Here is a 14856-nt window from a genome sequence, read left to right on the forward strand (position 1 = left end):
AAGCAAAAATAAACCAACAAACCAAACAAAACAACCTCATGGTTGCCTTTTGAGACATTACTGTTATATGTACTCATCAGTATAATGTCTTTCCTCTACCTGGACCTCCTGTTTCTGTTTAATTCATAATTAACTTAAAAGTAGATTTTGGTGTATTAGTTATCCATTGCTGAATACATAAAAAGGAACTTTTATTAAAATACATGGAAATAGTACTTTCAAAGAGATTTTAACAACTTGGGAAAGGTATAAATCAAAAGCCAAATATAAAGTTCTGGAAAGTTTAGCATTTTTTTCCTATTGCCCCCTTCCCAGTCCTATTTTCAATGAATTAAACTACAATATACACACATGGAAGAAAGATTGCACTGAGACTGCTGGCATCAGAGATGAGTTCATTTCATATACCAGAAATTGCTAAGTGTTGCATGAATAGAAATGTTGAAGAAATCCACTGGGGGCTAATCCATAATTTCCCTCCTAAGTAGGGATGTGCCTTAGTAGTGACAGGAGGCCATTGCAACTCTCCAAGGACACTGTCCAAATAGAGAGGGGTGGAATCAGATTGAAAGCAGACTTTGGTGTTACTATAAGTTCATCCACCTAGTGTATTTCATAGTGATTGCATTGACCAGCAGCACTGGGATGCTGCCAGCTGCAGGGGAGAACACTGAAGTTCTGCTTCTGATACAGTCACACTAAGCAGAGAGTAGGACTTAGTGCCCTCTGAGAACTGTTGAGACTATTCTACTCCTGAAGCTACTGGTTCTCCATATTAATAATTGAATGATATCTTTTTGATTTGAAACCAGTAGGTGGAAGATTTTAGCAGACTCCTATATCAGTAATGAATTCTACTTCTTGTTCACTATAAGCCACTACGAGTCAAATGGAGATCTGTAAGTTTATGTAAACAGGGAAAAATTCCAGAAACATGAAAAGAGTCTGCAGTTCAAAGACTCTTCTATGAAGGTGCAAATCAGTGTTAGACTGAAATAGACTTATTTCATGAAATTGAAATTCAAGAAAAATTTTGAAAAAGATATTTAGAAAATATCTGATGTATTTTAGAAGGCATTGTTAACTGCATAAATAGCCATTTAGCTAGGTATAGAATTGTAGAGTCACACACATTTTCCTTCACATCTTTGGAAATGGAGCTCCTTTGTTTTCAGATTATATTTGCATAGGAAAAACCTAGGGTCCACCACACATTAGCCTACTTAATTTTTTTCTTGGATGTTTTTGGGGGATTCTTTATCTTCAGTATAAAGACTCAGTTAGGATGGATGTAGAAATATACTTTACTTTTTGTTATATTTTAAAAATATAATGTACAGCTCCTTTTTTAGACTGAAGATACTTCCACAGTGAAACAAATTTTTTTTTTCTCAAACTATCCATCTCTTGGTTAATGATGGAACACTGAAAGTGCTTCCAGTAAAATCACAAAGAATAACCATTTCACTTACTGTTTGAGGTTTTAAGAAGGGAAGTAGGATATGACACAAGTAAGATGCAATATTTTCTTTAACTTTTCTAAAACAATAGAAAGAAATAGATAGTTATTTCTAAAAAAATAAACATTTAATTATTTTTTTAATACATGATAAGATTTGTCTTATAAAACTCAATAAAACCAACAGAGGGAAATTATAAAATTATTCATTACCATGACTGAAATAAAATCTATACCTAAAAACAAAAACAAAAGACTTTACTATACAACAGCAACAGAGAGTTAAAAGAAACAGTTAAAATAATAATCTTAACAACAGCACAGAAGAATATAATCACAGTAACATGAAATATGTAGGAGTTATATGTTGAAAACTATAATACTTTAAAAAGTTGTAAAAACAGACTTATATAAAGGGGAAGCAATCATCCCAGGAAAGAAAGTACTAATTAGGAAAATATAATCCTAGTTATATGTAGTATGTGTGTATGTTCTGAGGATGGGGGGAACATTTATTTCCTTCTGCATAAAAGACCAATTCTTTTTTCTTCCTATCCTTGCCTTCTACTTCTCTCACTATCTATAAATTTTTAGTTGTATTGATCCTGTCTCCCACACACTGATTGGACTTCCAACACATACACAAATATTCATAGCAGATTTATAGATTTATTCATTATAGTCCCAAACTGGAAAAAACCCAGATGTCCTTCACAAGAGAATGGTGAAATAAACTTTGATCCATCTATGCCATGGAATACTACGCAGTAGTAAAAATGTGTGAACTATTTAACAAGCAACACTTTGCATGAATGTTCAGAAAATTATTCTGAATAAAAAAGCCAATTCCTACAGGTTAAATACTATATTATTCAACATATATTACATTTTGATATGATTAGTGATGTTGAGCATCTCTTCATATGCTTATTGTTCATTTGTATATCTTCTTTGGAGAAACATCTGCTCAAACCCTTTGGTTATTTTTGAATTAGGTTGTTTTTTTGTTGCATTTCTATAATGACTGAATGAGATGAGTTATCTTCTCATGTGTTTATTTGCTATCCATATATCTTCTTTAAAGAAGTATCTGTTCAAGCTTTTGACCATTTTTAACTGGGTCATTTATTTTTCATTACTGAGTTTTGGGGGTTCTTTATATATTCTGAATACAAGTCCTCTATCAGATAAGTGATTTCAAATATCTTCTCCCAGCCTGGTCTGATTTTATCATCTTCTTAAGAGAATATTTTGAAGAGCAGCAGTTCTTAATTAGTGGATTTTATTGTGTGGAACTAATGTTTTAATAAGCAGAAAGAAGGGGGAAAAGCAAGTTGATTTAAAGGATATGAAGAAATAAAATATTGTAAAAAAAGTTTTCCTTTACTCTTATCTTTTCTTATTCTGAATTTTGTTCTCTGTCCTTATTAAACTATTTGACCTTCCACCTCATTCAGGCATTATCTCACCCACACTCTCCTCCTTTTGGAGGACTGAATTTCTCTCTCTAATTATTCTTCATAGACCCTGGAAAGATTCTTCACTAATGTCAGTCAAGGCGATGTCTCTGCAACCGAATCCCCATGCTGTTGGCTCCTTTCTGTCTCTCTTCATGTTTCATGCAATGACTCATCCTTCCTCTTGGAAACTCACTGATTCCTGGACCTTCCTGATACTGACTCCAGATTAGATACATTTTGAATTTTTTTTTCCCTGCTGCTTCCTTCCATTTTTCTGTTCTTCAGTAAATACCTGAGTATCTATTATGGGCAAGAAATTATAATAAAATAAGTACCAGGAATACAATAGTGTTTGTACTCCTGCCTCAGTGGGGTAGTTGAGAGGAAAACACACACACACACACACACACACACACACACACACACACACACACACACACACACACACACACACACATGAGTTAAAGGGGAATTGCAGTTTGCTAGGTGGAACATAGCAAGAGCATATAACTTAACCCAGGCCGGGCAGGGAAATTGTGCTGGTGGTAATGGCCCTAGTTTTTTACCTGCTGCAAATATTAGGCTTATTGACCCTATTTTCATCATTATGTGAAGCTACATGTGTCCTCAAGGTCCCTCTTCACCTGGGGATGGATCACTTTATAATTTTCTAAGCCGTAATCTCTATTAGCCCCCCTGCCCCACAGCTTTGTGAAGCCTGAACCGTCTACCAGTTTCGCCACATGACAAGAAGGACTTTCTGGGCCAGCTTTTCTTGCTAACACTTGGCTTTATACAGCACATAGTTCCTGGAATAGGGGCCCTAAATTAATTCCACTGTTTTTACTGTCTACTGAAGTTTTAATTCAGTACAAAAAATAGCTAGAGGTGAGAGAACACATTTAATTAAATATTGCATACAGTTGATGAATGTATACAAAAGCATAACCCAAGGGGTATAGATTTTTATAATGAGCTTCTTTCTCTGACTTTCTTTGACTTCCAACCCTTTTTGAACTTCTGCTCTAAAGGGCCAGATTGCTCTTCTCTTGTGCGTTCAATTTTACAGTAGGCTTTCCTGGAAGAGCTGAGTTTGTCCCACTTGCTATTAGCACAGCAGGGTCTATTCTCATGACGCTTCAAATCTCACAGTTATCCTGAACTGCCAGAACAACACTTGACGATCTTAATGAGACTCAGCACCCCAGCCCTGATTTTAAAGTGAAGCTTTTTCTAAAGAGTTCAAGCAGCATCTACTGAAGATCTTATTCTGTGCCATATTGTCTGTAAGAAGATAAATATTTCCCATAATCTAAGCAATTACCTTGAATTTACTAATGGAATTAACTAAAATGCAGTAAACTTGGCTCTGTTTCCATCGACTATGGGAGACAAATTAGGGATTACATGATGGTTTCATGATGCCATTTATTTCTTTAGGGAACAAATATTCTCTTCATTCTTAACCTCCATGAATGCATTTTAATGTATTTACTCTGTGATTATAAATAATAAAACATCTTCACATACATACTATTGTCCTAGAATACAGGTGACTTCGTTTTTGGAAAACTAAACCTATCTCCTTTGTCTACTAAACCATCAGACCCAACACATATGCTTGTGGCTCATCGAAGTACAGTGTGGGGAGGCTTTCCTGTGTTGACAGTTTGTCCTGTCTCTGAATTGGCTGCAGTCTGTGTTTCAAAGTGAGGACCCTAAATTCAACATGGAGAAACTTTGGTGGGACTATCAGGGCTGTCCCACAGAATGAAGCTTCTTGAACTGGCCAAAGGGATTGGTGGAGAGCGATTTTAACTGAGTCTATTTTTTCTTGCTGGATTTTGGACAAAGCGTCCTGAAACTCCCCGGGTATGCAAGTTCCCATTGAGAGAACAGTTGCTGATGGAACATTTGCCATATATTTATTCTTTCTGAATCATAACAGAAAGAATTAGACCAGATATCCTTCTTTTGCCCTCTTTGTGAATGCCGATTTTTATCTACTATTTTCAACTGACATACCTACTTCATAATTCTAGCCAACGTCAATTGAAAATGAGTTTTATTAAAGACATTGGGTAACACAAAGAACATGTGGGAAGGCAAGAGAATGAAGTTGGAAAATGGAGCAGTAGCTAAGGAACACAAAGCCATGCCTCTGAGAGACTGGAATTCATTTCAAGATCTCAACACTAGGTCACCACTGATCTCACCGTCACACCATGGAATGATCCATCATGCTGCTGTCATCAGAGATATTTTCTAACTATCCCTACACCTTTTTTCATTGGCAGTCTCAGGCAGGAGCATCTAACTGATACTCAGCCTTAGGCCGCATGCCCTGACCCTAGTAGCCAGAAGTGGATCGCAGACCGTCTGACCTTCCATCAACTTCCACAGTAGGAAGAAGCCCTGGATTCTGCCTCAGTGGGGATTTAGCCTGAAAATAAAAGATGTTTGGATATAAGGTACCCAATTAAAAAAAAAAAAAGAGTGAGAGGGAAACAAGTGTTTACTGCAAATAACTATTCTCTGCCAGCTTCTTATTGTTTTTAATCACATTTTTGTTTTCATAAAAGTGGGTACTTTTTTTTTTTAAGAACAGTTCAAGAATTTCTAGGACCACATAGCTCCTAAGTGCTAGAACTGAGATTTTTACTTCAGTTTGACCCAAATCCAAAGTCTGAAGTTTTTCCATTAAGCCACTAACTCTTTGCACTTCACTTTTCCTTTCCAGACCTGGGGCAAATTGGGACCAGGCACGCATTTAATAAGATTCTTACTGAGCATTGCCCACATACCAGAACTTATGCTAGATTCGGGGGATAAAAATGATGAGCACAGTATAGTCCCAGAACTTCAGGGTCCCTGAAATCTGGAGCCAAATAAAATCAACAAATTGTGATTTCAGTACAGAGCTGCCAAGAGGAGACCTTCTCCATCAAAGTAACCCTCCTGGCCTGCCTGTGTTACCCTGCCTGCCAGGCACTCCACCCAGACGAGGCAGCATGGCTTATCTGATTGGCAGGTCTGTGAAAGGGAGAGTCTTTTAGTTCTGTCCAACTTTCCATCTTCAGAGGGCATGACTTCTCTCCAGCCCTCCACTATGTGGAACGTGTAGCCCAGTGGGACAGATTCGATTCCTGGGTGGGGAGTGGGCAGCTGTCAGTCGCCCAGCCCTGCCTGCCAGGGAATGGGGAAAGTGCATTGCTGATTAGATGCAAATGTAAAGCCAGATTTGTAACTTAGCTTTAGTTAGTATCAGTTGACATTTTGATTTCTGTCTGCCCTACTCCTGTGACTATCTCTCAAACTTTGTAGGAGGATAAAGGACAATTAAACCATCATTTATCTAGTGTAAACCCTAAAAAAATGAGTTAGAAGGCTATTTGAGTTTCTCTATCTTTCCTTTCCTTTCCCCTTCATCTTCCCTCTAATCTCTACCTGAATCTTTCTCCACAATATCCTCCCCCATCCTCCTCTTCCCTTCCCTTCCTGTGTCCCCTTCCTGTCCCTTCACTCTGTCTCTGTCACTTCTCTGTCACCCCAATTTCTCTTTCCCCTTCATCTTCCCTCTAATCTCTACCTGAATCTTTCTCCACAATATCCTCCTCCATCCTCCTCTTCCCTTCCCTTCCTGTGTCCCCTTCCTGTCCCTTCACTCTGTCTCTGTCACCCCAATTTCTTTCCTCCCTGTCCAGTCTTTCCCCTGTTTTTTTCTGCTCTCTCCAACTCTCTCCCTGTCTGTTATGCCACAAATATTGACTAAGTGCTTTTGCTAGATTTCGCTTTGCATGCTGTCTTTCCAAGTCTAACTGATGGGAAATGATCACCAGCATAATGTGGTGAGCTCAAAAAATCCCCCTTTGGTTTGAGAAAGGACAGTGTCTCTTAGGGGAGACTCAGGCCTGATATTGTTACCTTCCATGAAATCACTGGGCAAAGTGATGGTCTGGAGGGTAGAGGAATACAGCCCCAGGTGGGAATTTTCAGACAGCTATCAAAAAATTCAACTCCCACTTTTTTTCACACTGAGCAGGAGTCTAGACCCTCATTTAGTCCAAAACATAGGCTGTCTGATGAGGGATTTTAAATTTAAAAAAATTAAAATTAAACAATTAAATAATTTAATTAAAAAGTAAAAATTTTAAATTAAAAAAATTTATTATTATGAATATTGATTGTACATTTGCCAGGTCTAGTCTAATAGCCAAAGAGTTACTTTTTGTCAAAATTAGTTGTTTATAATATCTCTCAAGACAAGATATATTAATTTTTTAGTTGGTGATAATGTTGGATTAGACTTTTCCCCCATCTTCTGATCATTTCAGATAGAGGTGGCATCTCACCTTAATCTCTTCAAATAAATTCATTATTTCAGCTCTGAAAATTCATATATTTATAGCTCCAACAATATACTTTGCTCTGGATCCAGTCTTCTAATTTTTAGAATTGAAATCTTCAGAGTGGAATAGAGTATTTACTTATTGATTACAAAGGTCTTTGGAATGCATCCAAATTTTTCCTAATGTCAGAGGGAGATAAGGGGAGAGAAGGAATGAGAGGAGAGGAGAGAAGATGCTGAGGTGCTGAGAAAGAAGCCATTCAGGTGCATGTCTCAGAAGGCACATTCATAGACACAACACCACACTACTTTCCTGGTATGAGTTTCCTCCCTCTGAGACTAGTCAATTGGAGATTGGAAAACCTCCTGGTGGTGCTGAAGCATTAAGTAAAGAGGAGTAACTAAATGAAAATTTCCATTGTGTCAAAGCTTTCAATACAGTTCAGATTCTGAATTTCTCCTTCAGTAGTCCATGATTCTGTAGATTTGGAGAGCTGTCCAGGAATCTGTATTTTTTTTAAAAAGAGTCCTCTTTCTAGTTAATTCTCAGGATACTTATGTTTGGGAACTAATTGCCTTTTGCAGTTTTTTTGACCTCTCCTTACCCTCTACCTACTGTGTGTGTCCCTCGTAAAAGCAAGAGACTGAGGGAGATAAGCACTGAAAGGGAGAATTAGTGCACTTCTCTTCCATTTTTCTTTTGTATCATTCATGTGACCTAGGATTGCAGAGTTGTTCTTTGTCTTTACGTTTCTTTGTGAGCCAATTTAAAGATTTAAATATCTAGCATAATTAGTTTACTGTTTCACTACTTTGGTGTTTGCAACAAAATCAAAGGAAATAGAATTAGACTTGTCTCAAAGGTAAGAACAGAGAAAGGAGAAAGTGCTATGTGGGTCCACAGGTAGGAGCCTAATAATCACAGATGGAAATTCACTGTAAGCAAGAGTCCAGAACCAGACAAACCAAGGCACTAGGATTTAACTACTATGGAGTTTTGGGAGCTTTCCAGGAAGAATCAGAGGGTAAAGAAGTATTATTTGTTTTCTTGTTTTGAGGCACATTCTTTTCTTGTAGGTGAATTGGACTCCTAGAATAGCACAACTGAACATTTTAAATGGCAGGATTACTATCCTGAAAGTAAGGGAATCATAGGCAGAAAGATGGTTATTTTCTTGGAAAAAGTAAAGGATGAGCTAAATTGACAGGAGCCATTTGTATTTAGCAGTCCTAACCAGTCTGTGCTAAATTGCATAATCAGAGACCTTACTCAACTGGACCAAGGTTGCACAGCTTCTGTGTTATGGAGCTGGAATTTGAATGTCTTTCAAAGACCATGCTCTTTCTACTATAGCAGTGGCTCAGTGACTGAACAAGTATCAAAAATCTCCTGGAGGGCTTGTTAAAATGCAAATTACTGGATGCCAACTCCAGAGTTTCTGATTTACCAGTTCTGGAGTGGGACCCAGGAATGTGCATATCTAACAAGTTCCCAAATAATGCTGATATTAATGATTCAGGGGCCACACTTTGAGAACCACTGTATATCTATGCCATTTCAGCAGGACTTGAGAACTGTCCAAGCATTCCTCCAGCTAAATCAGAAGTTGCAAACTGATCACACTGGCATATTTAGCATAATTAGTTTTAAATTATTTATTTAGTTGTCAATACTCTAAACTCATAAACTGCAGATAAAAATCTTTTTCTGGAAAAGATCAAGAGATTTGACATGGCAAAAATCAGCTGAAGCTTAGTATTAGTTTCCCTTTTCAGACAGAATGTGAACCATCCTGCCATTTCAGATACATATTTTACCTGCTTTGCCATACACTAAATAATAATAGGTAGAATTTATTGGGTTATTAAGCTCAATTATTAAGCAAATGTGGCTATTTGCCAGTGTTCAAGTGCTTTACCTGCATTAACTGTTCGCCCATCACAACACTCTATGAAGAATGTTCTACCAAGAGAAAATTAAGGCAGAGGGAACCAATAGAACAAATAAACTACCATGGCTCAGACACAGAGAAGATGATTTCCATAGCTCATGCTGATAAGCAATACTACCTTGCAAAGGATAGCAAAAACTAGCTGGGTCTTGTTGGTAAGTACTTCACATGTATTAACTCATTTAACCTTCACAAAAAGCACTATGAGGTAATATAACTATTTCCATTATACAGAAATGGAAACTAAGGCTGAAAGAAATAAGCAACTTGACTAAGTTCATAAAGGTAGTATTGGTAGAACAGGTGCTTGAATCCAGGCCTCTGGACTCCAGAGTTCTGGATTCTGAACAAGTATTTCAGCTATGACCCCAGTGAGAGTTTTGGTTTACTATTATTTTAATAGCAACAGCAAAGAGGTTCAATAAATGTAAAGAAGATTTTATCCATTGGCTTTATCAAAAGGTGATCTCAAATGAATACTCCAATTATTCTCAACCCTGGCTGAGCATTGGAAGTTCTCACTAAGAGATTTAAAAAACATGATGCCCAGGCCCCTCCCCAGGCCAATTAAACCAGAATCCTTGATGGACTGGGTCCATGATTTTTTTAATAAAGTATCCCAGTTGATTCTAATGCACAACCAGGACCGACAAATGCTGGATTACACTATCGATATGCAGACTAGATGCAATGGCTGATAATTAGATACTGATGTTATCTTCTTCTGAAGGTTGTATAGATTTCTATAGAAACATCTGGTTCCATGTTCAAAACCAACTGAATCCCTATAACCAAATACAACAATTGCTGGTTATTGATATATGTCCTTGAATAATTGAAGAGTCTTACTTTGTTCCTGCTCCCATTAACTTCTGTGGCTGCTGGGACCTGGGTTCCTCCTGTAAGAAATAGACTTAATCTGTTGAACGGTGATGACTTTTTGGGGTTGATTTCCTTGTTTGTTACTCTTGCCTATTGTTCTCATCTACTCTGAGGTTCCTTCTGCTGTTTATCTATGATTAATTTGTGCAATGACACTGCAAAAAATGTCATTCAGAAAGGTCGTGAATCCCCAAACCAGCTCTACTCCTCATGATAAAAACTTTGTGTTGGTCATTGTTGGTTCAATTGTGGGGGTGGGGGTGGGATTAGGAAATTTTGCACATACAAGTTCAGTTACACTAGTAATTTCAAATCCTATTTCAAGCCATAGCCTGCCTTTCAGAGGTAAAATAATGAAAATTATCCAAGCCATGCTTTGGCACCAAAACAACATTAATTTGAATAAGCATTTATAGAGCAGTCTTCCTCTTCTGTAATATTTACCACACTTTATCACAGTTATCCTTTTAAGAACTACCTTTTCTATGAGAATTTGGGCTCTATAAGTACAGGAATCAAGTCTGTCTTCTTCTTCATCACATATTATAGGCACTAAATAAATATTTTCTGAACTTATAAATAATGGAATGAATATCTGAGCTAGGCATTGAGAACAGAAGGAAAATTTCTGTCATTAAAGAGCTCATAAGGTTAGGAAAGAAATAGTAGTGTTCAAGAATTACAATTGATTGTGGTAAGGGCTATAATAAAAGGAGGTATAAAGAAGGAAAGATTCTTGCTTGCTAGCAATCTATAGATCAAATTTGCCCTTAGGGTAGGAACAGCCATAGAAAGTTAAAATAAAGGTAAAATTTATTGAACATACTTTGTTTTACAGATTTGAATCTGGGACAAGCTAAATAATTTACATGATTCTGAAACAAAGTTAAATTTAAAAAGTTGACTCCTAAAATTAAAAGAAAGAAAACAAAAATTAAATGAACCTAACTGGGTCAAATTGATGGCATGACCACACAGAGATCTATTAAAAGTGATTCTGAAACCCAGCCATTTGAACATGCCTACTTAGTTGAATATGCTAGGAATGGTTTCCTGTTGATATACCTCTTTACTCTGTGGTGTATGAATGCAGGGTTGGTCCCCAGTCTGCTCATGCTTCCTTATATCCATGCTCTTACTCCATTCCCATACTGACTCTAGACTTGGTATGTGACTTGCTGTACTTGTTTGTTAGGGCTGCCTTAACAGAGTACCATGTATTGGTTGGCTAAAACAATAGAAATTGGCTGAATCACAATTCTGGGGGTTAGAAGTCTAAGATCATGCAGGGTTATGCTCCTTTTGAAGGTGCTGGGAAAGCATTTATTCCAGGCCTCTCTTCTGCCTTCTGGTAGTTCCTTGGCTTATGGCAGAATGATTCCAGTCTTCAGAGTGTTTTCTCTCCATGGGTGTGCCTGTCTCTAAATTTCCCCTTTTTATAAGGACACATTGGAGTAGATCAAATTTATAAGGTCATACTGGATTCTGCTCTTTTCAATTCTATTCAAGGGGCCTTTGTTTCCAATATGACATTATCTTAACTGACTACATCTGCAACAAACTTAATTCTAAATAAATTTGCATTCTGAGGTTTTGAGTGTCTTGTCTAAGGGTTTCAGCCCCTGGAAAGTTCATTATAGATACAGTGAGACAAAGAAATGACAATGGAACGTTCTTGGGGTAAAAGAATTTTATACCTGGCTTTATTCTCCAGTAGTAGGTCAAGCACTAGAATCATGTCTGCATCCAGCAGTCTGCAGGTCTGTAATCCTTCTTCATCTCTGCCTCCATCCAAAACACTGAGTGGAACTCTTTATGCAGTGACTCAGCCAATAATAGCTCATTGCTAATGGGTGTGGGAGCAGCAGTCTAGCAGTAGGCCAGGTACATCATCAAGTAGTTTAGGGTCAGGTAAGGATCCTGGCCACAGGAATTTCCATTTTCTCCACATATGGGCTAGGGCTTCAACCTATGAATTTTGGGAGGTCACAATTAAACCCATGACAACTCCTTTCATCAGTGAGATAATACCAGATGTGATGAAGCAGACATTTGAAAAGTTGTGCTTTGGAGCTTGCTCTCTTAGCACCTTTAGAAAACTGCCACCTCCACCATATGAAGAAGCTTGTACTAGCCTGCCAGATGATGAGAGGATCACAGTCCATTTATCCCAGTGACAAATTCACAGCTAACCTCCACAAGCAGAGTCAGCTGGGTGACTGGCAGCTGACCTGAGTAAGAAAGTCTAATAGTGACTAGTGGAAAAATCACCCAGCTAAAGCCAATTCAAATTGCACTGTGAGTTAAAAGCATGTTGTTTTAAGACACAATATTTTGCAGTGCTTTGTTACACAAAAATATGTAACTAATTGTGAGTTAGGAATGTGGGCAAAGGTTTTGCACTTCTCACATGATTATTATTCCTTATTATTAATTATTTAATTATAAACAAAATTCAATATTGAAAGTAAAGATGCATCCTTAGGACATCAGATAAGTAGCTATCTTTAACCAAGGCACTGGGCCTGTGTCAGAGACACATATTATACAGGTAAAAAGTGGGGAAAACAGGAAAACTTGATAAAGATTATAGCTCAAATCTCAGGCACCTTAGCTTTGCCCAGAGTACTTGATCATGTACCATGTGACCATCTAAGAGCTATAGGCTTAGAAAAACATAAATTTCAGTCTCTTAATCCTGTATCTTATGGAATGGTTCTTTCCATATTCTATGACAATTAAATCTTCTTGTTTCCTCAGTCTTTTTTGGTTATTTCCAAAGTAAGTGTCCAGGCATATATGCCTTCATTTCTCTGAGTATGTAAACCTTGTCTCCCTTGATCCTTGGCATAATAATTCTATTCTGTTTTATATTATGTCTCTTTTCCACTGCATACAGAATTCAGTATGAGTGCTAAAAATTATAGGGCTTTTGTAAGCCAATGTAAGATCAAATTGATTATGTTAAGAGAGAGAAGAGACTTTAGTACACATTCAATTCTTCTTTCTTCAAACTCCTGCCTATCATTCAATGTATAACTTAAATGACACACTGTCATTGAAGATTTCCTCTACTACTTCTACCCTCCCTTCACCATACAAACAGCCTCAGGTTCAGTTGTTCAATTTTCCATATGTCTATAAATGTTTTAACTTTATGGAGGGGGTCTCATTTGGAAAGACAAAGAAAAATATTATTCAGTAATTGGTATCATAACTGCTGATAAAACACTTGGGGAAGACTTCATCCATTTTGGTTTCCACAGTTTATCAAGAATATAAACTTTGAATGGATTAGAGTGAAATACATAAAAAGAATCCATGTAAGACTTTTTTCAACTACTGAGCTTCTGAATATTGTCATCAGTGTGGACTTCCTAAGCTTAAAAACCACAAAATAAGTGTAAAAGAAAAGACTAACATTTATCTACATGTAAGATAAAAACTTCTCCCTGCAGAAATAACTGAAATTCAAAAAAAAGGCCACAAGTTAGGAGACAAAAAACATCAAGCATGGCAGCACATTTCTACAATAGAGAACATTCATGCGAGGGAGAGAATCAAAGGCCTCTCTAATAGACACGTATTGCAAAAAACACAGACAATTCGTAAAAGAGGAAATAAAGTTAGATTAAAAACAAATGGAAAAATACTTAATCTCACTAGTAATCAAAGAAATGCAAATTAAAATGGGATGCTGTATTTGCTTATCGAATCAGTAAACATTTTAAAGACCTTGTAATAGTCATAATAGCTTTTTATAAACTGTTAATGGTGTGTAAAATGGCACCATGTTTGGAAATATAAAGCCTAAATTTGAAATATTTTTCTAAATAAATAATTGTAATATAGAAAGCTCCCATATACAAAATTGTCCATCAGAGAGTATCATTTGTAATAGCAAAACATTTGGAAACAACCTGAAAGTTCAAAAAAAGACAATGAGTGTTTTCTAAAAACTGATGATATCTAACCAATAGAATATTATTCAACAATTTAAATATTCACAAGGTGTGTGCTACCAATTAACTATAGCATAAAGCATATACAATTGTATCTCTATAATGATTTAAAAATATTATTGAAAACTGATGTGTAGAAAACAAAACTGAAAAAATACATCAAAACATTAACATAGATTTCTACAAATTCTTGCTTTTCTGTGTTTTCTTTTTCTTGGTGGCCCCATTTCATTTAATAAGGAGGCACAATTTTTATAATAGAATAATATATAAATCAATATTAAGTACATCTCTGCCTGGTCTATTTTAAAAAGGAACTTCATATATAAGCTGGGATATATAATGGGAAAAAGTGTGATTCCCTCAAGAAGACAGGCTGAAAAGGCTGCTGAGTATCACAGCTTATATTTAATAGGAACATGTAAGCAATACAAGTAAGTTTTCAAACATATTTAATGGGGAGCAGGGAAGGTTTTGTTGTGTTTTATTTTAAGAGTAGACTATTGTTTCTTTTAGTAGGGGAAAAAACAGTGTTTCTTCTACCTATACCAGCAGAGCCTGCTGCCACCTTTCTTTGCTTTCTGCTTATTTCAATTATGTGAGAGACATCCAGAAGGAAATAATCAGCCTCTTGATTGCTTCTCTCGCAAATTCAAACCTATAAATTTATAGCAAATGTTACCTTCTCAAGTAGAATCCAAGAATGCTTAATTAAACCTCTATGAGACTCCCAGCAAACCAGAAAATGTACAGAAGCATGGTATTTACAAGCACCTTGATACCTATTCTCCGG

The 14856-nt window shown here is 36.7% G+C and overlaps 1 long non-coding RNA gene across 4 annotated transcripts in view; it reads right to left on the reverse strand.

Moving 5' to 3' along the window:
- Positions 1-14856, reverse strand: part of LOC140844251 (uncharacterized) — an 88733-nt gene that overhangs the window by 46248 nt on the left and 27629 nt on the right. For all 4 annotated transcript variants that reach the window (XR_012122401.1, XR_012122399.1, XR_012122398.1 and 1 more), the window contains exons 3-4: positions 10069-10118; positions 1473-1539 (exon numbers count right to left, since the gene is read on the reverse strand). This is a non-coding gene — a long non-coding RNA (uncharacterized lncRNA). The remainder of the gene's footprint in view (positions 1-1472; positions 1540-10068; positions 10119-14856) is intronic.

The sequence above is a fragment of the Manis javanica genome, chromosome 11 (genome assembly GCF_040802235.1).
Source record: "Manis javanica isolate MJ-LG chromosome 11, MJ_LKY, whole genome shotgun sequence".
In the NCBI taxonomy this organism is placed as follows: Eukaryota; Metazoa; Chordata; class Mammalia; order Pholidota; family Manidae; genus Manis; species Manis javanica.